General features: G+C 39.3%; 1 protein-coding gene, 1 long non-coding RNA gene and 1 pseudogene across 3 annotated transcripts in view; all 3 read left to right on the top strand.

Annotated features, from left to right (window-relative positions):
* The window catches only part of LOC140950309 (uncharacterized), an 84,354-nt gene extending 72,176 nt beyond the window's left edge, over positions 1–12,178 (top strand). Inside the window, exons 2-4 of the long non-coding RNA XR_012167166.1 lie at positions 8,927–8,959; positions 10,720–10,776; positions 11,596–12,178. This is a non-coding gene — a long non-coding RNA (uncharacterized lncRNA). The remainder of the gene's footprint in view (positions 1–8,926; positions 8,960–10,719; positions 10,777–11,595) is intronic.
* The window catches only part of LOC140950232 (T-complex protein 1 subunit theta-like), a 295,708-nt gene extending 277,633 nt beyond the window's left edge, over positions 1–18,075 (top strand). For both annotated transcript variants that reach the window (XM_073399449.1, XM_073399441.1), the window contains one exon: positions 17,391–18,075. The gene's annotated coding sequence lies outside the window, so the exon portion shown is untranslated. The remainder of the gene's footprint in view (positions 1–17,390) is intronic.
* LOC140929494 (T-complex protein 1 subunit theta-like) lies at positions 12,185–16,931 on the top strand (annotated as a pseudogene).
* Positions 18,076–24,948: the final 6,873 nt, after the last annotated feature.

Here is a 24,948-nt window from a genome sequence, read left to right on the forward strand (position 1 = left end):
GCGTGACCAACGGCATGACAAATTCGTGCAGTGCAGCCAGAGGGAGTCCAGATTAAGGACATCGAGAACATCGAATGCAAGTACAACTCCTAAATTGGCATCCATTTTTTTTTATATCGGCACCCCCCTCTCACTACTGAGGATTAATTATGACTTCTACTCCCAAGGAAATGTACTCTAACAATAGCAGCAGAGGGCTGTAGCTCACAATTCCCCCAGACTCTCTGCCTCGGTATCTGTACCAAAACTCTGGCTATGGCCGTGGGTAGACCATGATGTTTTAATGCTAGCCATCATCTCTATTTGTGCTTTTCAGTATGATGTCAGGATTACAAGTTGAAAAATGGAACACCGAAACAGATGGACCTCTAAATGAAGCCAGCATGAGGAGAAAGTTAAAAGGCTACTCCTGCATAAAATACACTTTTCCTCCTGGTACAGACTTTCCTGATCACACTCATAATGTCTCTAAAAAGGATTCAATAATAGCTGGCCAGTTTCGGTTTGCTATGAAGGGAAGAGAAGTCATCCTCCAGCCTGGTGATATGATTGAGGTTCCAGCTGGTGTGGTGCATAATGGGTGATTCCAGAAAATATCCATACCCTACCACGGGTGGCATGAGTATTTTAACCCCCCCTTGCCCTCGGAAATTCCAAAATGCTTATCCCCCCCTTGCCCTCCGAATTCCAAAATCACTAACCCCCCCTCTCCTCCGGAATTTTCCACTTTTGTTTCAGACCCTTTGGAATTCCTGTTCGTCTGCCTAAATCTTCAAACGAACGAGAAACTTGCACTTTTTTCCTCTGTAAAAGAATTCTGTTCATAAACAGTTTTGAATTAAACAGCGCATCAAAAGGCACGCTGTCGGATTTTACTACCTACATGTTGGCGTGAAAATCGGTGTGAAATACAAAATCTGTCAGGCGTTCTATTTGGAAACGAGAGACTGGTGCGAGTTTTCAGCACGCAACAACACATCGTCGATCGACAATCGGCGAGAAACACCGACTTGGTTATATTTTTATAAATCAGTTGACTAATTCATCAACTTTAAGGCCTCTTCGATGTGGAGCTTGCTGCACAAACCATCTGCATGAACGCATACTTCTTCCGTGGTCGGTTCGTGCTTCATTTACAAACTGGGAATGTTAACAGGTCAGCGATTTCAAGCGGAGCTTTCGCCGTCTTTCCTCTGGAAATTCACTGAATTCAGAGCTGAAACACCCCCCCATGCCTTTGGAATTCCAAACTGCGTTACCCCCCCACGTCTTCGGAATTCCAGTCCATGAAACCCCCCCTCTCCCTCGGAATTCCAAGATGCCGCCCGTGGTATGGTATGGATATTTTCTGGAATCACCCAATGCTTCAGTGATTGGAAGTGAATCAGTGGTTTTCTTTGATGCCACAAAGTAGGAGAGTTTTAGAAATGATGCTTGGCTTCTATGGATTTGCCCATGTGAGGGAATCTGGATTCTGGAATCAGGGAAATTTTTGCCTATGGAATCTGGAATCTGGGAAAATTTTGCTTGCGGAATTCAAGATCCTGGGCCTTGGAATCCGGAATACAGCTCAAGGAATCCGGAACTCCACTAACCTGCAGAATCTAAGTTCCACTAACAAAGACTAGGATCCAGTGCCTGGAATCCGGAGACCACGGCATGGAATCCAGAGTCCAAGACTCTCTTGGATTTTTTTACATGGGGTGAATGGATCATTCGTTAGGGAAGAATTGGATGAGGAAAGGGAAAGAAATATTTCTAATCATAAAATCCAATCTTAGAAACAAACTACATGGAGACTGGCCATTTCTCTTTGAAAATTCTTTGAAGTTATTATTTTTCGTTAAAAAACACCTCATTTCCTAGGATAATAAAACAATGATGCCCCTTGTTTGTGATATTTAGACAGCTCAAGACTTATTTTATTTTGTTTTATTGTTTTGTGTTTTAAATATAGTTGTTTATTTCAATCTCTAACAACACTTAAACAACAAAAGTTACCTTTAGGTAAACTAAAAAAAAAATAATAACAATAAAGAAAGAAAAAAGAAATTACGAAACTTTACAACAATACATTGTATTACAGTCTTGCCACAAAAGTGTAATAAAATGCAAGGCTAATGTTGAGTTAACCTTACTCGTTGAATTAATATTGCTAGATTAGAAAACAAACTTCAACTCAATTAAAGGCTTATCCATTCATTATAATAATAATCAGGTGAATTAATACTTATTGCTATATGTTGTACTATCTCGGCTTTGTTTACCACTATAGTTAGATAAACACTTAATAACAAAGGCTCTTCTGTGATATTTCAGCAGTATACCATAAAATTCCGGAAATAAGCCCTCCAAATATATTAATTAGCCCCTCAAACTCGTACCACAAAAAACCCTCTTAAATCTCCCCTCCAAATATAAGCCCCCCCCCCCCCTCCCCCCAGGCGTCTTGTTCTTGGAAATTGCTCTCAAATACAAAATAAAACAAAGCAAAAAGAGCACAGAAACATATAAATTTTTGTATTTGCCAAAGAACGTGTGCCAAATGATTGCAGCCAGAAAGTGTCACAGTTTATTGCTGTTTGCGACGCGTAGTTCCTCTTCACTCTTGGCTTTGATTTCCTTGGTCTATATTGACAAAGTACTTGCATGGTTGCATTTTAGAAAGGTCTAGGTCCGTAACGCGAGTTCCAGTAAAAACTTTCTGCAAATTACTGACATAAAAAAAAAATTCCATTCAACTATAAGCTAGCCCATTTGATTTTAAGATGCAGATAGTATAACCCTAGCCGATTTTGTATATAAGCCCCCTTCAAAAATAACTCCCACAAAAAGGGCCTCTGGAAAATATAAACCCCGGGGCTTTTATTTTCTAACTTTTATGGTATACAATATTTTGCAAGTAGTAAGAGATGATTAGTTAACTTATTGAGGTGGTTGTTACCGCTAATACCATACAAGATTTTAATGGTTGATAGATCTACAGCCCATATTGGTACGTGAGACTTGTACCAGTAGAGGAAAGCTTCCCAGAACTCTCCCAGAGCTCAAGACTTGTGACAAGAAATCCAAAGGCTACCAAGAGGTTACAAGCTGTTATCTATAGAGCTATGAGAAGGAATTAAGGACAACTGCAGTCAAAATAGTAGCAGGGACTGAACTCACATTTCAAGAAGAAAAGTCACCAAATATTATTATAGTAAAGATATTTTATACCCCAGTGAGAAGGATTAAAACTTAGCCTGCATAGCAGGCGCTTGGAAGTAGTGGGCAAAAGAGAGAACGGGAGACACGAGTTTCTCCTTCTTGTGCGCACGTTTTTTCTTGTGACCACTACTTCCAAGCGCCTGCTACGCAGGCTAATTAAAACTGAGATTAAGTAATCTTTGAAGTTTTTGGTCATGCCTGTTTACAGCTACTTACAGCAGTGACCCAGGGCTCACAACAATATAACATCAGGGCCATTGTTAATTCAGTTTTTTTTTTGAGGGGCTAACACAAACATTTGGTGTGTCAGAAAGTTGTCCACCACACTAGCCCATGTGTAGCATGTGCTTGTAAGTAAAATGGGTGCAACAAAGAATTGGGCGATGTCTCCCTTTTTTTGTACGCCTCTGTTTTTTTTGGCACCTGTTTCTTCCAAGTGCCTTATATAATGGCTACATATTTCCATGTTCAAAAGTTAATGAGGGAGAGTGTGGGGTTGTGGTAGAGCTGATCCTTGGAAAGCGTATTGTGTCGAAAAGTAGTTTAAGCCTACATACACAAAAATTTTAAATTGAAAAAAAAATTATTCCAGATTAGCTTTCTAAATTCATTTATAAATGCAATTTTCGCTTGGAAGTTATGGGTGCGAGAGAGAACTCAGCTGCATGAGCAATGGAGACGTGAGGGGAGAGGAATCAAAGTCATGTCCTCCTTGTATACCCCATCCTTTCTTGCCCCCATTTTATCCCTAAGAAGTTACTATGCAAGCTGCAGGCTAAATTTCTTGCATCCCAAGATAGCTTTCATATGATTTGGGGATTGAGGTGGGACTGGGATGTATGTTGTCCTTCATTTACCGTAAATGGTAGGCTAAGCGCCACGACACTTATTTAATTCTTCCCCTTACAGGTGCAGCTCCTATTCGAGAGCGGCACTTATTGAATTATTTTTGGAAAAGGAGCGGCGCTTATTCAAGTAGCGGCGCTTATACATTGATCATAGAGTAAATTACATTTTCCTTTAATAGCCCATTTTACAGTTGCCGGCGAAAACGAGGCTGGAGTTGACCTTGTTTTGATACAGCCCTTCCTGCTTTATTATGTAAATCATGTCTTTCTTATGCTAACTAGTATTTTTTAAGCAAAATTTACATTAGAGAAGGATCGAGGTTTTTATCAAAACAAGGTCAACCTCAGCCTCACGTTCACTCAAAGGCTAGGACACTAAGCACACAACTGTAAACTGGCCTATTTTGGTAAGGTGGCTTGAATCAAAGGAAAAGAAAATTTAAACCCCTGTACTAGACCATGGTAAACTTCAGTATTCTGTCCTTAGCCTGAATTTCAGACGATTACTTCAAGTCGTTTTTATTCCCCTGGGCCCTATTCCTGAAAGGCTGATTAGCGCTATTAATCCAGGATTGAAATTTCATCAGCCGTTTTTGTATTTTACCTTCCCGTGTATTGCTTGGAGTAACATTTTGTGTCATAATTACTGTTTTTCGGAGTAAAGGCTCATCAACAGTATTAAGTAACCCAGAAATTCACAAGGGGTTGAATCAACCCCTTTGGTAAGCTCGAGTTGCATGTTCTTAGACAAGAAAACCTTGCCATAAAATTTGGCTTAATCCGGGTTAAACTCTTCTGGTGCTAACCTCATTCCATCCTCGGAGACCCAGGGGCAGTTTAATAGTCGGGATGTTCGTGGTGAAACTTTATATTCACCACGAACATTCTATCGTCCCGACTATCAAACTGCGCCTGGGTCTCCGAGGATGACCCGAATCACAACCTCGTTCCCAGGTTCTCTCCAGGGGCGGGTAGGAGGGTAGAAAGGAAAGTGAAAGGGCCTGAAAAGTTCGTTGGAGGCGCCTTCTTGGTGGTATATTCTTAATTCTCTACAGAAGTCTAACCGAAGAAGATAGAAAATGAAAATCAGGATGTCAAGAAGTGAGTTTTAACGTCTTTATGTCTAACAAATTTGTTCAATCCTCATCTCGCAAAAGCCAGGAATGTGTTACACTAGGATGGAATTACGGTCAAGTCGCCCGTTAAGTTGCCAACATAGGAAGTTTTAACTGACAGAAAGCTAAAGTTTGCCTCTTTATATATTGATAATGAGTTAGTGTTTCTTTTGGCTTTTGAAAAAGTTCGATTTGTAGCTTTTTGTGGAAAGCACACTGATTCGCTCCTGTGATTGAAGGGCTACTTTATGTTGAAGATTTCACCACCAACTGATTTTCGCGTACATGACCGTACATGGAATTTATTTGCACTTGTAGTAGTATAGTCAAAATTTGTGTTCCATATGCGGCTAGTAAGCTTCGAAGTGCGATCTGTGGTGACACTTTTGAAATGTAAGTTGCGTAACGAACTTCTAGGTTTTTAAATAATTAGTCACCTGATCTATTTTTGCCGCGTTGCGCTAAGATAATTAAATATTCACAAAAAAATTGACAAACGGCTTGAAAAATGCAAATCACACACAATCTCGAGTCACAGCTAAATTGCAAATAGGTTTTCATGTTTTCCACGTGTCTAAGCTCGGGAAACTACAATGAAACCTCTGTTAAGAGGACCCCCAATTAAGCGGCCCGAAATTAAAGTGTTATATTTCCCTTTATAACGAACCCCTATTCAGCGGACGCGGACACTAAAATAAAGTGTATTTGGCTGATTTCTATATTGTTGACACCTGACTGAATTGACAGTAGTATTGGGTTACATCCTTGAAATACACCCGGAGTGGTCAATCGATACAATCGGTACCGATTTATCCCGATAAATCGATAAAAATCGGTAAATCTGATTTGATTGATATCGATTGTATCGATCAATCGGTAGAAATCGATGACACACTCGTTTCATTTATCGATTTATTAATCTTGATTTTTACCGATTTCATCGATTTTTATTGGAAGAAGGCAGGTACAAAAGTCGGACCGGATCAACTCGGACCGCCAGTCCGGGTCGGATCAACTCGGATCGACTCGGACCAACTCGGATCGAATAAAAAAATAAAAATAAAAATAAAATAAAATTGGACTCGGATCAACTCGGATCATAAAAAAAAAAAAACTCGGATTATAAAAAGAAAAATAAAATCAGTCAGTATCACTTTAGACTGTTCACAGTCCTCTATTTTTCCGTAAGATCGTCGAGATCGAGCGCTTTGCGTTACGGGCTACCATCTTGCATGAGTGTCAAAACTACTTAGGGGGCAGGGGCGGTTTGGGAGGAAGCGAGAAAAATAGAGGGACTGTAATAACATCACTGCAGCTTGCGTTCAGGAGGCGTGACAGGAATTTCACGCCTTTTACCATTCATTCATTAAGAAACTCCGCTGGTGATGAAAAACATGCCAGACACATTTAGCATCTATTTCGCGTGTTTACGAATATCTCCTTTCGAAACGGTGATTTTATAATGTTTCTGGGCTATTCGTCGAAATGAAATCGGCAAACATGCACTAGAAAACATTTTCCCAACCAAAATACCAAAAATCCTTCGTGTGTTTGCGCAAGATGTGCCTTATGGTATGAAAGCGTACGTTTTATGGAAACGTCGACTTGTCAACGACTTGGTCAGTGTCGGCAACTGAAACTAAAGCTGTTGTCAACGCAAATTAACATCTATTGTTTAATGACCAATCAACCGCCTGCGTTGCTGGTACAACGCGCTCCGTGAACGCGAGCTGCAGTGATGTTATTACAGTCCCTCTATTTTTCTCGCCTCCCTCCCCCTCCCCCCCCTCACCTACAGTTATAATCCCCGACGCCCGCACCCTCGATGCTTTTGAAAATCAAGATAGCCGTGGCGGTAAGACGCGGTATATCCAAACGATCTCACGAAAAAATAGGGGACTGTGAACAGTCTAGTATCACTTACTTTCACCCGCCATTTTGTTTTTTTGCCAAGAACTCTTGGTTGCGTAAATTAATTTTATTTTTATTTTTATTAATTTTAATGATACACTAGTGAGCAGCACACTTACACTTCCAGTGAACATTTTCAACTTGGAAGGAGGTGAAATCATGCTCGCCCGGGACAACGAAAATTTTTGTACCCCAGGCGAGAATTGAACTCACGACCCTCCGAATACTACATGTTTATTGGACGTTCCAACCACTGAACCGGAGGGTCGCGAGTTCGATTCTTGCCTAGGGCATGGAAATTTCCTTTGTTTAGGGCAAGCATGGTTTCTCCTCCTTCCAAGTTGAAAATGTTCACTGGAAATGTATGTGTGCTGCTCACTAGTGTATCATTAAAATTAAGTTTCAGAAGTCCTGCAGAAAAAAAACAAAACAAACAGGAACAAACAAACAAACACTCTTCGGTAACTATTTAAATGCGATCAACAGACCAGGCTTTTGATGCTTTTCTGATAAATAATTCAGTAGTCTAATAAATAAGCAAATGTATACATTCTAGGCGACTGAAACTATCATTTCTTTACTGTCGAACCACAACCACGAGTTTATAACATGATCCGAGAGGAACTGACAATAGTAAAACAAAATGGCACCTGAAAAGGAGAAAAAAAGGATGATCTGGCCTTTTTTACCCTCCAAATGGGTTAAACTTTCAGTTTTGCTGATTTAATTTAATTTTTTTGATTGCTCCGAGTTGATCCGAGTTCAATTTTATATATTTTTTATTTTTTTATTCGATCCGAGTTGGTCCGAGTCGATCCGAGTTGATCCGACCTGGACTGGCGGTCCGAGTTGATCCGGTCCGACTTTTGTACCTGCCTTATTGGAAGATATATCTGTTCATCTGTTCCTTCCAAAATGAAAACTGATTTCATGCAAACAGTAAATTTGTTGACAATTGAGTTGCAGTTGAGAGTCGAAGGATCAAACAGTTATCACTTTTTAAAACGTTCTTTTAAAAAAATCTGAAAAATCTTATCTTTTCTTCAAAACCAGGTTTAAAATCGTCTTCTGCTTTGTGGGCGCCCAGTTTTTCACGATTTAGACCTGCCGCTCTTTCAAAATAACATCGGTATAGTTCCAGATGTAGTTAAATCCCAGAGTAGCCAATAGATAAAAATCAAAATTGATAAAAATCGTTAGCAATCAAGTGATTTTTATCAATTGATAACTGAAATGGTGAAAATCTATCCAGGGAAATCTTTGAATGAATTTCAGACATCCCTTTGACTCGAGGGGATGTCTGAAATTCAGGCTAAGAAATCAGTTTACTGAGGTTGTATTTCTCGTGATACTTGCCTGTGAGAACTGAATGTACATGTAATCATAAAACCAAACCATTTTTGTTATTATGTAGGAAACGAAGAGTTTTAGAGAGAAACTTGTGTGTGTGATAGTTTCCACATTTCTGATTTTCATGTTTGTTGAGCAGTTGATATTCGCGGAAGTGTTTTCTCAGCTGTACTATCTAACTCATGCCAAAAAACAACAATGGCAGACTTCCATTATAAATCGATAAAATCATGAAAAATCGATAATGTCAATTTGACACAGAAATCTAGTTTATCAATTTTCACCGAAATCCATTATCAATCGATAAAAATCACTTGAATGCTACCGATTTTTATTGATACCGATTTTTATCGATTGAGTACTCCGGGAAATACGTATTCTAGTCCATTAATAAAGATAATGCATCAGTCAATATTTCCTTGTAGTTATGTGTATCAAATGATGAAAGTTTCTTCATTTGATTGGGTTGTCATATGCCATTTCTTTTCTTTTCAGAGAACTGTGATCTGTGTAGGACATGAGGCAGAGGTAAGCTCGACAAAATATTATTAGTTGTATAGAATGGTTCCTCGAAACACATGGCCCTCGGAAAATTTTGGCCTGATCTCAAATTCTCAGAAGCATTTGTGATTAATGACTTGAAGTCTTGTTTTCCGGTGATTTCGCGTCTTGGAGGCTCAAATTTTTTTCAAGTCTCAGTCTGAAGATTTGAGGCATTGCTGGGACACCAATAATGAACATGAATCACTAGATTGAACAGCCTTGAAAATTTTGTTGAACTCTCTAATTTTTACCTGATGGTGTCCCAGCTAATCTACGTTTTACAGTATTATCATTAGCATGGTCATAGTAGCATATCTGTTGACTCTTTGTGTCCCAAGAGTGACCAACATCAATTTTCTCCTAACAAATATTCATACTTAATCAAGAGGAAAGGTTATGAGACATTGATAGATATTTCACCAGCTGAAGGGAAATGTTGTGATCTTCTGTCAAATTTTTTTCTGAATTTATTTTGTAAGGAAAATTGTAAAATCGGTACTGTTTAAAAGAGTTTTAACATATGTTTCAGCAGTGCTGCATTCTTCAGGGTACAAGACCATATACCGTTAAAAAGTTCGTTAAATTAGCTCACATGCCTGATTGCACACTTACACGCATGCTGCATGTGACAGTGCGCACCTGGCACATGAGTAAGCAAACAGTGAGTAATTCACGAGAAAGTAAAGTCTTGGTAAAGGTCATTAGGACCCACTAGTTTCACGTGAATTATACTTACTTTTTGCTTATATTACTTGCATGCCAGGACATGTGGCATGTGCAAGTATGCAATCAAGCACATGAGCTAATTAAACAAAAATTTTTAAGGGTATTTAGTCTTGTACCCTGAAGAAGGCAGCATTGCCAAAACATTGGTTAGGACTCTTTGAACAGCGTCAATTGTACAATTTTCAAATTAAAATTAAGTAACTACACTGTGCAGAGATTTTAATCTTTATTACACAAGGTTATTTTGTAAGGAACTGTATGGAGATCAGTGTGGAGAATTTATCTGTGGATATTGGGACTTACAGTCAAACCAGGTCAAGCGTTCCCGTCGCTAATGAACTAATGAATTCATTAACAGAAAAATGATTTTGTTTGTTGATTCAATAACCCATTCATAAAATGAACAATCCAATATTCATCTTTAGCCTCAGCTAGCCTCGATTCCATAATCAAAAGGTTGATTCGATTACTGTTTCTTAAAAAACTACACTTTCCACAAGTCAACCTCAGAGCGAGTTCTGAAGTTCAAACCCAAACAAACTGTTACATGTACGCCATTTTTCTTCCAGTGATCAGTGCAACAGACCTGACCTTTTAGAAAACGCGATAGTCAAACTGAGGTCAATCTATGTGCGGTGATTGGTGGATTTCGATCCGCGGCCTTTGTCAGTTTCTTTGCCTTTGCGGTCTGTCTATTCTAGCTGTTATTTTGATGAAAGACAATAAAAAATGCAATCGTAAATGGCAGGAAAAGGGAAGCAAATATGATTGAACACAACAGACAAGAATAAAGAACAGGTCGATTTTGTTCATAAACCAAATCAACATTAATTATTGAATCAAGGTCCAATTTGATTGTTGGATTATTCATTTTATGAATGGATTATTGAATCAACAAACGAAATCATTTTCCCATTAATGAATTCATTAGTTTGCTAGCAACGGGAATGCTTGACCTGGTTTGACTGTAAAGAATTCACTAGTTTGATGTTGTTCTTTACTTACATCTTTAAAAATAGAATTAAAGTGGAGCAGCATTCCAGTGGTGGATTAAGTGATCATTAAGCTGTTTTCAGGTGCATAGAAATGAGATAATAATGTATAATAATTGTACGGTATGTAGTGAACCATACATTGATATTGTATTTTTATATAATATCAATGTGCAGTTCATTGTTTAGCAGATTCACACCACAACTGCATAGTAACCAACAGTATCACGCTACATCCCTTTTAATGTACTGTTGTGATGTCATCAATTTTTTAGAGCACTGAAAAGTTGACACCTAGCTTAAGAGATCTCTCGAATTATTGCCTGAAAGCGCATGATCCAGTGAAACAAGCCAGAGAAAAATGCAGTAAATCATGTAACCTTGACCATAAAATCTCATGGTAAAACTAGTTCCACTACCTAAAGAAACATTTACATCTCTTGTCACTGTGATAAAGGCCAGAAAATGCCCAGCAAAAGAAGAAAAAACAGGGGAAAAAAACAAATTATAAAAAAGGCAAGCGAGAGAAAGCTACTGAAACTGGGCTAAGTTCCACCTGGGTCTGGCTCACTGACAGTGAATTTATGTGCTTTTAATTACCTTTTTAAAATTGTTGTATGCCGATGCAAGGATCATAGTATAATTTATTTTAAGGAACCCTGAAGAGGCTAAATGTGTTCTTATTTTTTATACAGTCTCAAAGAAAATTTTTGTTGTGTCAGGCCTTATGATTAAAAGATCATGCACCACTCAGAATAATTCTGTGGCTGATGATATTGTTATGAAGTCCATTGATTGAAACTGCATATTAGCCCATGACACTTTTAAAAGAAAAAAATTTACTATAAAATTAAGCTAGTGCGTTTTGATGTTGTCATACCCTTTAATTTTTTTGTTCCATAGTTTGGCTAAATGATGCTGGTGTTTTATCATCATGCTACTTGATGGTCAAGATTAATATGGGGCAGAGCTGGTCATGCTGGCTGTTGGTCTGGTGAAAAGGTACATTTGTATGAGTAAGCATGAGTACAATCATTCATTAAACAGAAGTTTTATCTTGTCTTCACTGTCAAGTTCGAAGCATTTTTGTAAATTGTGGCTTAAAAATACTCACTAGGTGTAAATTTTGAGATGTTAACCTTCCATAAGCTTTGAAGTTTTTTCCTAAATTTTCACAAGTTTGCTTTTGTCTTATCTCACAGTACTCTTGCCTCAACGACTGAAGCTTCAATCAAATGAAAACAAACAGAATCATTTTGTCTCCAATTTATTTTCTTAGTAACATGTATCAAATGATGAAAGTGTTAAAACCTTAAGCCTCTTGTAAGAGTGCTAGTGAGGTCTTTTCCGCTTATTATCTGATGGTATGTGTAGATGAATCGAGATTTATGAACACATTTACATGTTGATCCGCATGTAACAGCTATCTTTTTTGGTTACTGAGGCTGTTATTTTCCACCTTAAACAAAGGACATTTTTCTTTTCTTTTCAGATGGCAGGAACATTGCTTGAGTCAAACGTAAGTTTTCTGAAAACTGTTGATGTTCTGCATGTTATAAAATAACAACATATTGCTGGAACACCAAATGATGAACATGAATCGCTACATTGAACATTCATGAAAATTATGTTAAACACTCTAATTTTTTCCTGATGGTGCTCCTGAGCTACTTTTAAATGATCAAAAGCATCTCCTTCCTGTGTTCAGCGATGTCTTTTTCTTTTCCCGAAATAGTTTAAAAACTTGAGTCGCATTCGTTTGATGAATGAAAGCAGAAATCTGTTTCCTGATCATGAGGTACAATTTTTGTTGTCAAACAAAATTAATGTCATAATCTAAGGGCACTTATCAAAAGACAAAACCATCTGTCACACTGCGGGAAAAAACATTTTTGAAAATGAGAAAAGCCTATTTTAGCATAGCATGAGAAAGCAGCCAACGTTTTGTGACTCCACCACTGGTTTCCCTAATGACGTCTGAGGAACAAGCACAGAAATCAGTTCCATACTGGCAGATCACGCATCACTACCCTGATTTGGGTACTGCTTCTGATTGGTTGAAGCAAATTTTCAACTAAACAAAGCCAGTGGTGGTGTTGCAAAGTGTTGGCTGTTTTCTCAGGCTAATTTGGGGAGCTTTTGCTCAAAAATCTATCTCTGGTGTACAGCCTCATTCCCATGGTCCTCTCCTACTCTCCTGCTCTCGCTTCAGGGAATGAGTAGGAAAGGAGCCTGGGGACAAGGTTGCTTTGCAGTACACACTAGTAAGACTTAGTAGTATATAACCACCTAATCTGACCTAAACTGGTTTGGTCTAGCTGGCCATTTCTTACTTAATGGTCTTGTGTCTTAGAGCGAGGAGACGGCTGTATCTACTGTTGTAATCCGGGGTTTCACCGAAAATATCATGGACGATATTGAGCGTGCTGTTGATGATGGAGTGAACACGTTTTTAAGCGCTTACCCGCGATGATCGCTTTGTACCAGGAGCTGGTGCCACGGAAATTGAACTGGCTAAGCAGATATCCAGCTTTGGAGAGGTATGTTGAGTTGTAGGTCTTAACATATAGGTATCAGCGTCACTCTACTTTTGAATTCAAAGTGGTTAAGGCTTGGTAATTATATCTGTGAAACGTGTAACTTTACTGTACACGCTTTTCCTTTGTTACAAAGATAGGTTTTAAAAGCCTGCTACTGGTTTCCCAACTACAGTTGAACCTCCATGTGTGAAAAAAGCTCAAAAGTGCAAAAAAGGGGGAGGGGGAGGGGGGAAACACAAAAGGTAAAAACTCCCCTCTCCCCATTCTCCTCCCTACCCGGCGCCCGTCCTTTAGACTCCTACAAGTAGGTGACGTGCGCCCCCTCTCCTATTAAAGCGACAAGTTTGGATGGTCGCTTTGGAGAGTCTTGACCGGGTGAACTTGTATTGCTACTTAGCCGTTAACTTTTTTCCTGTTTTCCGTCAGACTTGTGCAGGCCTTGAACAATATGCCATCGACAAATTTGCCGAATCCTTGGAGGTCATTCCCCGGACCCTCGCGGAAAATGTTGGCGTGAAGCCCACAGAGTTGATATCTAAACTCAAAGCTGCCCACCAGGGTGGGGACAAAAATGCTGGCTTTGATAACGAGGTATAGTTGAAGTACTAAATAACGTAATGTAAAATTGGATTTCAACACGGAGGTACTGAGCAGAAAAAAAGAACATAGCTTGAAAATCTAAGGCAGTCAACACAAAAATAAAACAAATGTTAGATAATACTAAAAATTTTCAATTCGATTTAAAAAAGAGAAGAAATCCAGATAAGAATACCGTAAACTGCCGCTTATAATCCCTGGGCTTATACAAGTTCGTAAGGGGTTTTGGGTGAGCTTATAAACGGGGGGCTTATATCCGAGGGGGTCTTACAACCGGAAATATGCTGTAAACTGCCGCTTATAAACCCTGGGCTTATACAAGTTCGTAAGGGGTTTTGGGTGGGCTTATAAACGGGGGGGGGGGGGGGGCTTATATCCGGATGGGCTTATAAGCGGACGAAACAAAACTCCTTCCCCGTGTCTCGAGCACTCGGAAGAACAAGTCGTTTTTGCAATACTATGCTACAGGATCTGGCACCGCTTCATGTCAAGACTAGGAGGAGTACGAATTTGTTGAGTGTTTGTCGGAGGAAACTCAAATTATCGAATATTTACAAACTGTAAATTACAACCACATAAGCTTTCTCAATGCACTGGGCTTATACAAGTTCGTAAGGGGTTTTGGGTGGGCTTATAAACGGGGGGGGGCTTATATCCGGATGGGCTTACAAGCGGACGAAAAAAAACGTTTCGAAATGAACAACAGCACTGTTGATCGACGTATGATTTAAATTTATTACTCTTACAATTGAAGCCTTAAAAAGGCAGCAATAAATCGAATTCAGTTAAATTACAAAACAAAATCAAAACTGTAACTGGGGCTTATATCCGGATGGGCTTATAATCGGATGTATTTTTTTGGGTGGGCCTATAACTGGGGGGGAGGGTTATAAGCTTAATATAGTGCACAAGCTAAAAATTATATAGCTTAAAATATATATATTTACCAATCCTGATTCCAGTTGTTTGATAAAGTTTTTGTTGTTTTGATGCCGACCGTATTTGGTCTGTTAAATTGTTCCTCATTTTTGGGTCATCGTTTGTAAATGTGTTAGCGTAGAATCTTGGGTTTTTTGTTTTGACTTTTTATTTACCGTGGAATCATGATTTTCAAACGCCTAGAAATAGGCCATTTCCGAGGGGGGATAAGTTCTAATCTAACGTGGTGACACTGACATATATGATCTGACATAACTTTGGATGTTGTTTTTCTTAGGGTGGTGGAGCTGCAGTGAAAGACGCAATAAAAGCAGGAATCTTAGACTTGTATCTTGTAAAGCACTGGGCTATCAAGTTCGCCACTGATGCTGCTGTTACAGTACTTAGAGTGGATCAGGTAAGGGAACACATTTGTGTCGTAGCTCTTCAACAAAATTCTCGTCCTTAAATCCAGTTCATACAATTATGTTTGCCCTGATTAAGACCTTGAATATCTAAATTTTAAGTGTTTGTCTCATAGAGTTCATTAGCAACCTTTAGATTGGATTATGGTGACACGTTAGATTTTTAATCCAGTTATTTTCCCAAGATTTTCCCTTTTTTCTGTTGCTGGCCAGAACATGAGACGTAAGAGGTATAATGGTAGTCCAATCCAGAAGTCCTTATCTTTTACAACCCCAACTCAGGCATTGGTTATATGCTTTGTAGAGGGGAGAACAGGGCTGTCTTTAAGAGGCGCGGGCCGGGGATTTCCCCCGGCTACCTTCCAAGGGAAATAGAAGAAAAATAGAACAAAAGAAATCTGTAGCCGTTTGATTCCCCGCCTACTTGTTGTATTTACCTGGTAACTTGAAATCTTAGTGACAAACCTGGGAGACGCGATGACGTCGCAAAAAGTAGAATTGGTGAAAGGGGTTGGTTGACATGTCCAGAAAGAAAAGATGAAAAATGTCCACTTGCTAAAAATCAGCCAATTACAAAGTAATTTTCAAGGAGTTATAATAACTCCTCTAGAGGGGTTAATTTAACTCCTTACGGTGGAGTTATTTTTTGGGGGAGTTATTTTAACTCCAAAAAGGAGTTTAAAGAACTCTTTTTCAGGAGTAAAAATCACCCCAAATTTGGAGTTAAATTAGGGGATAAAGTAACCCCATAAAAGGGGTTATCCTGTACCTAAAATAACTTAAAATTTTTACTCCATCTTTGGAGTTATAATAAGTCTCTAAACAGTACTGTGTATAGTACAAATTAGTGGTAAGATGTAAGCATCGTTATGTGCCGTTGACTCCATTTAAATCTTTCTAAAATATGCAATCGAGGCTAATATTAAGAGGATTTGTATGGAGTCATCAGAGCATAGCGGTGCTTATATCACCCCCACCAAATTTTGCACTTGTAGCTTGATTTTTAGAAAAGTGGGCATTCTTCATATTGTTCTTTATTAATATGCCAGCCAATCCCATAATTTCACAAATTTAAATTTTTAAAGTCACACCTCTTTGCTCTATTCTGCAAATAAATAAGATGTAAACTAACAGGAAATTTTATAGGGGAAAGCTGCCACTTTATGGTGCAAGTAACGAAACTATTGTCCTTCAAATATCCTTTCACAAGTTAGTTTTTTAAACTGTGAAGTAACCAATGCATGTTAGAATTATGCCCTTGCATCTGCAGATTATCATGTCCAAACCGGCCGGTGGACCAAAGCCTAAAGACAATTCAAACTGGGATGAAGATTGAGCACTGAAGTGTTGTTACGTGAAGCACTAACTAAATCATCTGTTATCCTGCCTCCTGGTCTGGATTTACGTGTGTTGTTGAAGTTTGTAGAATTACTCCAAGGCCACCAAATGACAGCGACATTTTGGTGACTGAGAGCTGTTTTACTCTCGGCAACGTTACTAACTACTTGCCTTGCAATAATCCTCTTTAGCTCGTATGTTCTGTTTTCCCAATGCAGGTCATGTGATAGTACTCTAGAGAACTGCTCATTCAAGTTTCGTCTTATTCCAGTGCATATTTGCGCATGATTTATGAAAGGACGAAGGGGCAAATTCCCCGAGACTTTCATTGGGAAAACAGAACATACAAGCTAAAGAGATCTATTCTCTTAAAACTGTTGGGAATAGTATTAAAGTTTTGGCGAGAGCCATGCTGAAGAAAGTTGTAGCTCCCTGGTAGCTCTCTCCAGGCGCCTGTTTACTCATAGAACCATTCTCGTTCTTAGCGCCCCTCAGCAGTTGTTTTACTAAACCAGTTGATGAAAGAGTGACCGTCTTAGCACAAGATGATTAAACGCTATCAGTGTTTGCAATCTCAGTAACGTAGTGACCATTATTATACAAAATATCCAATATCAAAGCAACAATCGGCGACAAAATTGTTGAGACATTGTACTTAACTAGGGTAACTTCGGAGAACAAAAGAATCCGCACCCCTCCCCTGTCACCTCCATTCAAAGTTAGGGTGTTTGTTGTTTTCTATAGGTAGCTAGAACAAGGGCACAACATTGCACGGAGGGGATGGGGGAGGAAAGCAATATTTCCTCCTTTTGAAGTTAATAGAACGTAAAAAGCCCTGTTTGGGGCGAAGTGTCTCAACTCATTTTGTCGCCGATTGAAGGTCGTAATTTGGTGTCGCGCTTCTTACCTTAGAATTATTAGGTAGCTTAAGCAACGGTGTTTTTTAGCGACGCACGTCAACCGGAAGTGGACTTTTTGCATCATTTGGCAGTGGTTTGGTTGAAACTCTCGGGTTAATCGTCTTTATAAGAGAAAAGAAACTTAGCAATACAAATTTGTCAGCGTCAAGTCATATAAAAAGAGAGAAGGCCTCACTTCCGGTTGACGTGCGTCGCTCAAAAACGTCTTTGCTTAATTAAGCTCCCTAAGTGACGTTGAGTTGTCCCTTTTCCTTACACCTCCTGTCGCGTACGTGTAGTTCGAAATCACCACTTTAGAAACGACAAAACTGGGCCGAGTTAACTTTCGCAAAGACTTTTGGCGGGAATGTTACTATGGACAGGGAAAACAAATTGGCCAATAGCTGATCGGCGCTTCCCCTGTAACGAACTGTGGGACGCATTACGGCTCCAGTTTCTTTCTTGTATATGAAGTGACGAATAAAGCTTCGGCACCTTTGAAAAATTGCAAGGCACGTTAAAGTTATCATCAGCCAGTGTAACAGGTGCGTATCAGAACAGCAGGTTCTACCAATAAATACACAGAGTGAAAAACTGGTTTTCATGTTCATTACCGAGTGAGAGAATCAAGTATGATGAGGATAAATAAATGGTAAATACACGTAACTGCGGAAGTCAATGGAATGATCCACGGATGCGAAAAGGTTCTTTCTGCCTCATCGCTGGTGTCGTGATTAAATAATCACAATCAAAAATGATAAAGTGACTTTATTAGTAACGATTGCACTGCTGTCGTGGTTTTGCAGACTACTGAAGATAGCTTTGGTGCTCCTTTGTAAATAACATAATCGGGGCAATAACAGCGCTGTATCCTCTGATCTTGGCCAACAGATATTAAGGCCCCATTTTTTTGGAGGAAAGTCTCCCAGGAAAGAGGGTCCGCCTGACCGAGACAAAGTGGTTATCTGAAGAACTGTTGGCTCGGCTGAGAGGGTGTCCCTGCCATCACAAAAGGGTGACTCTTCTAGGCGGGTCACCCTTCTAACCGAGCCAAGTCTTTGTTTCTTGTGTAAACGGTTCGCCAAGTTTTGTAAGAAAATGTATGAAAAGGTCGCTCGCCTAGGGTAGCTCGGGTAGGCGAGTGACCCTTCTATCCGAGATAACACTTCTTCATATAAACGCTCTGATCACTGTGTTGTATCGTGCCTCAACGCATATCGAAAGACGATTGACGTTTATCTCATTCCCAGCTATTAGTCACTTCTATTTGTGAGTTCCACTGTCAAAGTTTCCAGTTCTAACTGACTGTAAAAGTTCAAGGGGCAAATACAAGAAGCCCTAACTTTTAACGTAAATTCTACTTGGGTTTCAATCGTGGGACGGACGGTGTATCCATAGCAACAGTGATGTCAGATGAAAAATTCTCCTAGACCCTACACCCTATCCGTTGTCAATCCTGCCGCTTACCCGACTGATAGTTAGGCTCTCGTTCACTTGATAGATAAATCCACACGTAAGGATAAATTGATTTAATGAGTTTTGTTTGTAAACTTGAGCTGGTTTGTTACATAACATCTTGGGTTTTAGGATGCACTGTCTCCTTTTCAGAATCAATGTTTCAAGAAACTAGCACGTCCATCTTACATCGATACAATGCCCTTTAAAGTTTCATCACATCTCCTCTTTCAAACAAATTTTTATTGACGTCAATATTACAGGTGTGAAGAGAGAATTTATTGTTCTTCAGTTATTTGCAGTGTATTTTGCTTTCGCTCATAAAAATATGAAAAGTCAATGTAGAAATCCTTTATTCTTTAGTCTTGACTTCTCTAAGCCGTTATCAACCTGTTGATTTATTGAGCGTAAACTTATTTGTCAAGTCATAATTGCATTTAGTCCTCAAGCTGTAATCAACCTGTAAGAAGCCGTTATCCACCTGTGTAGCTCTTGGAAGTAACTATTGTTTCAAAACAAGCTTAGGTTTCCACCAATAGTCTTTTAGAAATGATAGTTGTGTTCTGTAATCTACCTCGCTAGAACATGATGTAATCTGTATCGCTTCGCTAGCTTAGGCTTAAATAGAAGTGCTTTGTAGGAGCTTCTTCGGTTACATCCTCGTTGGCATCTAGTCTTGGTTACATTTTGGTTGGTTATGTTTTGACTGTACTCGCAGTATAGTCTTGGATTAAACTTCTACATTGGAGCCAAGTTCTGTTGGTTGTTATCATTGTCTCAAGGGTATTCAACAGGCGTAAGAGATTCCGTGCCTTCCCGCAGCCAGCCGTGTCCCCAGGGAAAGGCCTTTCCCAGAGAGTTTTAGAGTTTTTCCACGTCCGTCGATGTACCCTTTTGTGAAGGCAAAACACAGTTTCCACACTGGTGTTTAAGTGAAAAAGCTGTTTTCACACAGGGGCAGTTATCTGTCACTTAAACAAGTGACTAGATAGTTTGTAGAAATGTTTTGCAGAAACCTAAATTGGGCATATGGGAAGACGGAAATCTGATGCATTCAAAAAACGTTATAAGGTTATCTTCTGTGGAATCTATTTGTTAACTCTTTTTCTTGCGGTTTTTTCATGCTGTCGCTTGCAGAGGCAGGACAACTTTTAAAAACCTTGATACTTCATTCACTGGTTTACATTGAAGAGTACAGTAGTATTAGTACATGTATTTACACTCATTTGTCAAAATGAAATTTGTACTGGGGTACTCGGGCGTGTCCCTGCTTTGCATGGACTTTAACGGTTTCGTTGCCCTCACCTTCGCAGGCAGTACATGTGTAATGATAGTTTTTCTTGATATTTTGACTTGATATTCTGAGTTTAATGAACCGGTTATGTGTGTTATGGTCACATAGCCATTTTACTCTATCATGTGTTTTGTATTGCCTTTACGAACAGAGCGCAGCACATATTTCATTTTGGCTAATTTTGTCAAGTTTTGCTATTCTGCTGGGGACTGCTGGGGAAATTGAAGCAATATGATGTTTACAATGATTTACTACTATGAAAAAAATATATTTAAACTCATTAATAAATAAAATAAGTGGAAGTTTCAAAATCCTGAATTAGTTAAGCGATATGAGTATTTGTATTATGATTTACAAACACCATTCAATGACAATGTTGCTAATAATAATAGACAAACAAAGGATAATTACCTATTTACTGTTGATAATAGTTCAGAAGCAAATCCAATTGATTGGTACAATGCCTATTTTGAAGTTATTTTTAAACTCGTCAAATATACTGTTGGAACAGGTATTACAGCAGGACCTAATAATGGAAATCAAGATGGTACAACAACAAGAGGCCTAGGTCATACATTCATTCAGTCATTAGAGGTTGAATCATTCTCGACCCCAGAGCTCTTCTGCGAATGACGCCAAGGAGGAAGAGCTCTGGGGAACCCTAGAACAAGATTGTGTCTGATTGGTTTCAGCTTAAAACAATAAAAGTGTTTCTGATTGGTCCATTCATGTTCGCACGAGAGCAGGTGAACGTGCGGCGTGTCCGGCAAGTAACAACGTCCGGCCGACTCTTGATTTCAGCGATTTCAAAACAACATTTGCACGACTAATTAGACAGAATAACTGGATTCCGAAGTTTTTTAAATAAATGGCATTAGCTACATATCAAAAATTGATTTTAATGTGAAAAATAAAATAAAAATACACCGACATCTTTGCCAGCTATAATTTAAGAAGCATGACACATTACTGATTTTTCTTCGACTTTCACGTCATCGTATTTAAAAGAAGAAACCGATTATGAATGAAAACGTTGGCTTTATGTCGTGAATTGCCCAAAAAGCAAACTTGCAAGAGAAACGTAAACAGAAAAAAGCGAAGCGTTCCCCAAAGTGATGCGTGTACACAATGCGACTAGATATTTATAGTTGTCTTCTTTTTCTCACGATAGCTTTACTAAAGCGATCATTTTCATAAACAAACAGAAATAGAATGACGCTAAATTCATGCATATTTTGGAAATTTGTATTGGAATTACCATACGTTTTTTTAAAAAGCCATTCGGATTTCACTAACTGCCTCTTGAAGTAGAACACAAATATTTTATCAACTGTCGAGGGTATGCAAATTTCAAGTGTCAGATCTATGAACGTTTAACGGTATTTTCTTAGTAGTTACTACAGTTAAGAGCCTCGTGTATCTGAAAATTCTTCAAGGGTTCCGTTTCTTCAGTTCTAATTCCGAAGGAGCAAGAAATTTCGCGATAAAATAGATATAGAAGAAGACAAAAGTTTTGGTTGGATAAAAGAGCATGCAGTGTGCGGTCCAAATAGCCAGATTTTGGCTAGGCCGGTGCAGAGTTTCCCAGAGCTTACGCGCGGAGTCAGAAGCGTAAGCACTGGGGTCCAGAATGAGGTTAAATGTAATGGAATTGAATGTAATGAAACATCAAAGACCGCCCATGCCCACCTCTCTTAGGCGACCCCTGGGCATTTGGCTTTTTTGAAAAATTTTGGTTAAATTCCCTGGTATGTTGGCAGTTTAGATGGTTAAATGCCCCACCGGCTAGCGCTTCAAAACGCGTGAAATCCCCCACGTACCCACAAGAGATTATTCAAAAATTTTCCCATTTGTCAAACCGTTTATTCAAAGTTAAATATCGCAATAGACAAAACGGAAACTCTCTCGAGTCTAGGAAAGCTGTCTTACGGAGGTTTCTTCATTTCCAAAGAATTGGTAATTCCAGAGAGCCCACATTTGACGGGCTTTTTCAAAGGCTTTCAAATGCTCTAACAAAGCAGTGAATATAGGAGCAACGACTCGTAAATGCGGTGCACAGGCGGAATAAAAGAATTACGAGATCCTTTTGCTTGCGACGCTGACCAGCGTTTTGACACGACAGTCAAATGCCCGACCTGGCGGGCCTCATTTTGGGTCAAATTCTCCACTGTACGGAGCAAAAAACCAGTCAAATGCCCGGGGTGTGGGAGGCAATGGGCGGTGTTGGAATTGACTGGCACATAAACTATACAAAAAGTTTTGCAGACACAGTTGGAAAAGATCAGTTTTTTTAATTTAGACACATCTAGTAGAACAACAGAGGCAAGCAGCTCGGCCATTATATAATGAAGGATTTGCCACAAGAAAAATATTTGAGCAATAGAAACCGTGTGTTTGCATACCCTTATAACAAACACGGGAGGGGCTGGGAGAACTCGAGACAATTATGCAAACCCGAGACGAAGTCGAGAGTTTGCATAACTGCCTCGAATTCCCCCAACCCGTAGAGTGTTTATATCAGGCTGTGCAAACACAGGAAAAAAATTTTCTTTTGCTTTTATAAAATATTTTTCCTAGAAAAAGAGAAAAACACTTTGTTTTATATGGCACTGATTAAAAGAGAAATTCTTACCAGTCTCGAAGTGTTGTACACGAAACTTGTACGCGAATCAGTCTCTTCTGCTTTAAAATGTTTTTCTGCCAAAGATGTTTGCACGATCGATTAAAGTCACTTTTTTTACCCTTATTTTCATTTGAAACCGCGCTAGAGGTGTTTCTTTTAAGACGGTGGGTGGCGTGATTGATCCTGACATAATACTTAGGGATCGAACATATCTTGTATTTTTTCCCTTGGCTGCGTGGTGAAGTTTCAGGCACGCGAAGCTAACAGCTGACGAAGAAGCACGAGCTTAAATCCTGGTAATCGAGTTTGTGTGCTTTTTCTTTTTCTTTCTGTCTTTTCTTTTTCTTTACCTTCTTACTTTTAGCTTTTTTTTCCTTTAACTTTATTAATTAAGTTAGTAAAGCCGGTTCGGCATCACTTCAACTGTTAAAAAAATACATATAAATGATTGGCTAGTTCGCGATCAAACGCACACACTCACACATCCTCGGAGACCCAGGGGCAGTTTGTCGGGTCGATAAAATGTTCGTGGTGAAAGTTTACTGTGAGATCGAGACGAGCCCCTGGGCACTTACTCTTACCGAACCAGTTCCAGAAGCGTTTGAATTGCCTGCTTCTGATTGGCCAGAAAAAATTTTTTCTGGCCAATCAGCGAAGAGAAGCTGTCTGGTGACTCTCGTGTTTTCTTACACGACGTAGTTTTCCTCATCGATCGCCATAGTTGCGTAGTGCGTTCAACGGGGAAAGTTTCTCGACTAAAGTTTCAGAACAAATGTTAACAATCCGCAAAATTGCAACCTTTAGCACGACTACAAGAAACAAACACTCTCCGATGAATAGGGCGGATCTTTCCAAGAAATCGTAAATTTTTATTGCTGATACGATACGCGATGCATGACTTTCACTTTCCACCCCTTTATTTTCTCACATTGTCTAGCATACAACACCAAGCTTACATTTTAGATGTCCATGTTCGTTGCACGACTTCTGAAACTTTCTACAGCGTGAAAATTTCCGTTGACGGGCCACGCAACTACGTCGATTGATCGTGGGAAATGCCGGCTAACTGCAGTGCCTTCTTCTTGCTTTCGCTCCAAACTCCTTTCGAAACTTTTAAGCTTAAAAGCTTACAGCAGTTGACTGTACGAATTCTGCCGAAGTTGATAGTAGTGTTAACTTTAGATTCGAGGGAGACCTCCAGCAAGCGCTTGAAGAATTCGAAGGCTTGTCTTTGTTTCCTTTGGTACAGTGGTACAGTTCAAAGCGAAGCAAAGATTTATTATTGAGAAGATTGTGGAAAGAAGAGATTGTTTTGGGCAATTGATAGAAGAGTCTAACCTTCCAAATGTTGCCTATAAGCTAGGGGGTTTAAAAATCGTTAGATGCTAAAGGTTATGAATTCCCCAGTAATCCATTGGTCATAGTGATTTCACCTCTCATGTCAATTGTTGTGGACCAGGTTAAGTACTCGAGGTCACTAGGAATTCAGGCGGCTTTCTTAGGGGAAAGCAAAACAAAAGATCAGTGTTACGGCCCATCGTCGTACTCATACTCGGGTCATTAAAAGCCCCGTGAGACTGTACCTGTGAGAGTATAATAAATTATGTAGATAACACGTCACGTGACTTCCTTGCTAGTCACTCGTAGATTTGTTGTAAGTCGGGTTCCGGACAGTACATCAACCTGTTGTAAATCGGTGTATTGTAAATCAAGTGGATTAAAGTAGTGTTCAAGTGTTCAAGTTTGTATCCCATCGCTTCCTTAACAATCAGAAATATTGAATGGATAGGGAGCGTTTTCTTTGTTGTATGGAAGCCCGGAATCATTAACTGGGGGACAAGAAATTCAGGGCAATGTTCTTTAAGGAGTTTGACCAGAAGAATCCCGTTGCAGGTACATACAGCTGTTCATTGGAAAGTATGCTGATTTGTTTACTAGGAAGGTTGCTACACTGTATTCATTGTGGGGAGTTCTGAAGGGGTAAAATGGGATGTTGTTGCTCTGGAAAAATGGGATTTAAGTCACTGGCAGAGGGATTCTATCACTGAGAATGGGAAAAAAATGTAAAAAATGGGAATTGAGAGTTAAACAGTTTCAATGGGATTGATATCCCCCCTTCAGGACCCTCATTATACTTAACAGTAGATCTGGCTTTTATTCAAGGATG

Source organism: Porites lutea, chromosome 1 (assembly GCF_958299795.1).
Source record: "Porites lutea chromosome 1, jaPorLute2.1, whole genome shotgun sequence".
In the NCBI taxonomy this organism is placed as follows: domain Eukaryota; kingdom Metazoa; phylum Cnidaria; class Anthozoa; order Scleractinia; family Poritidae; genus Porites; species Porites lutea.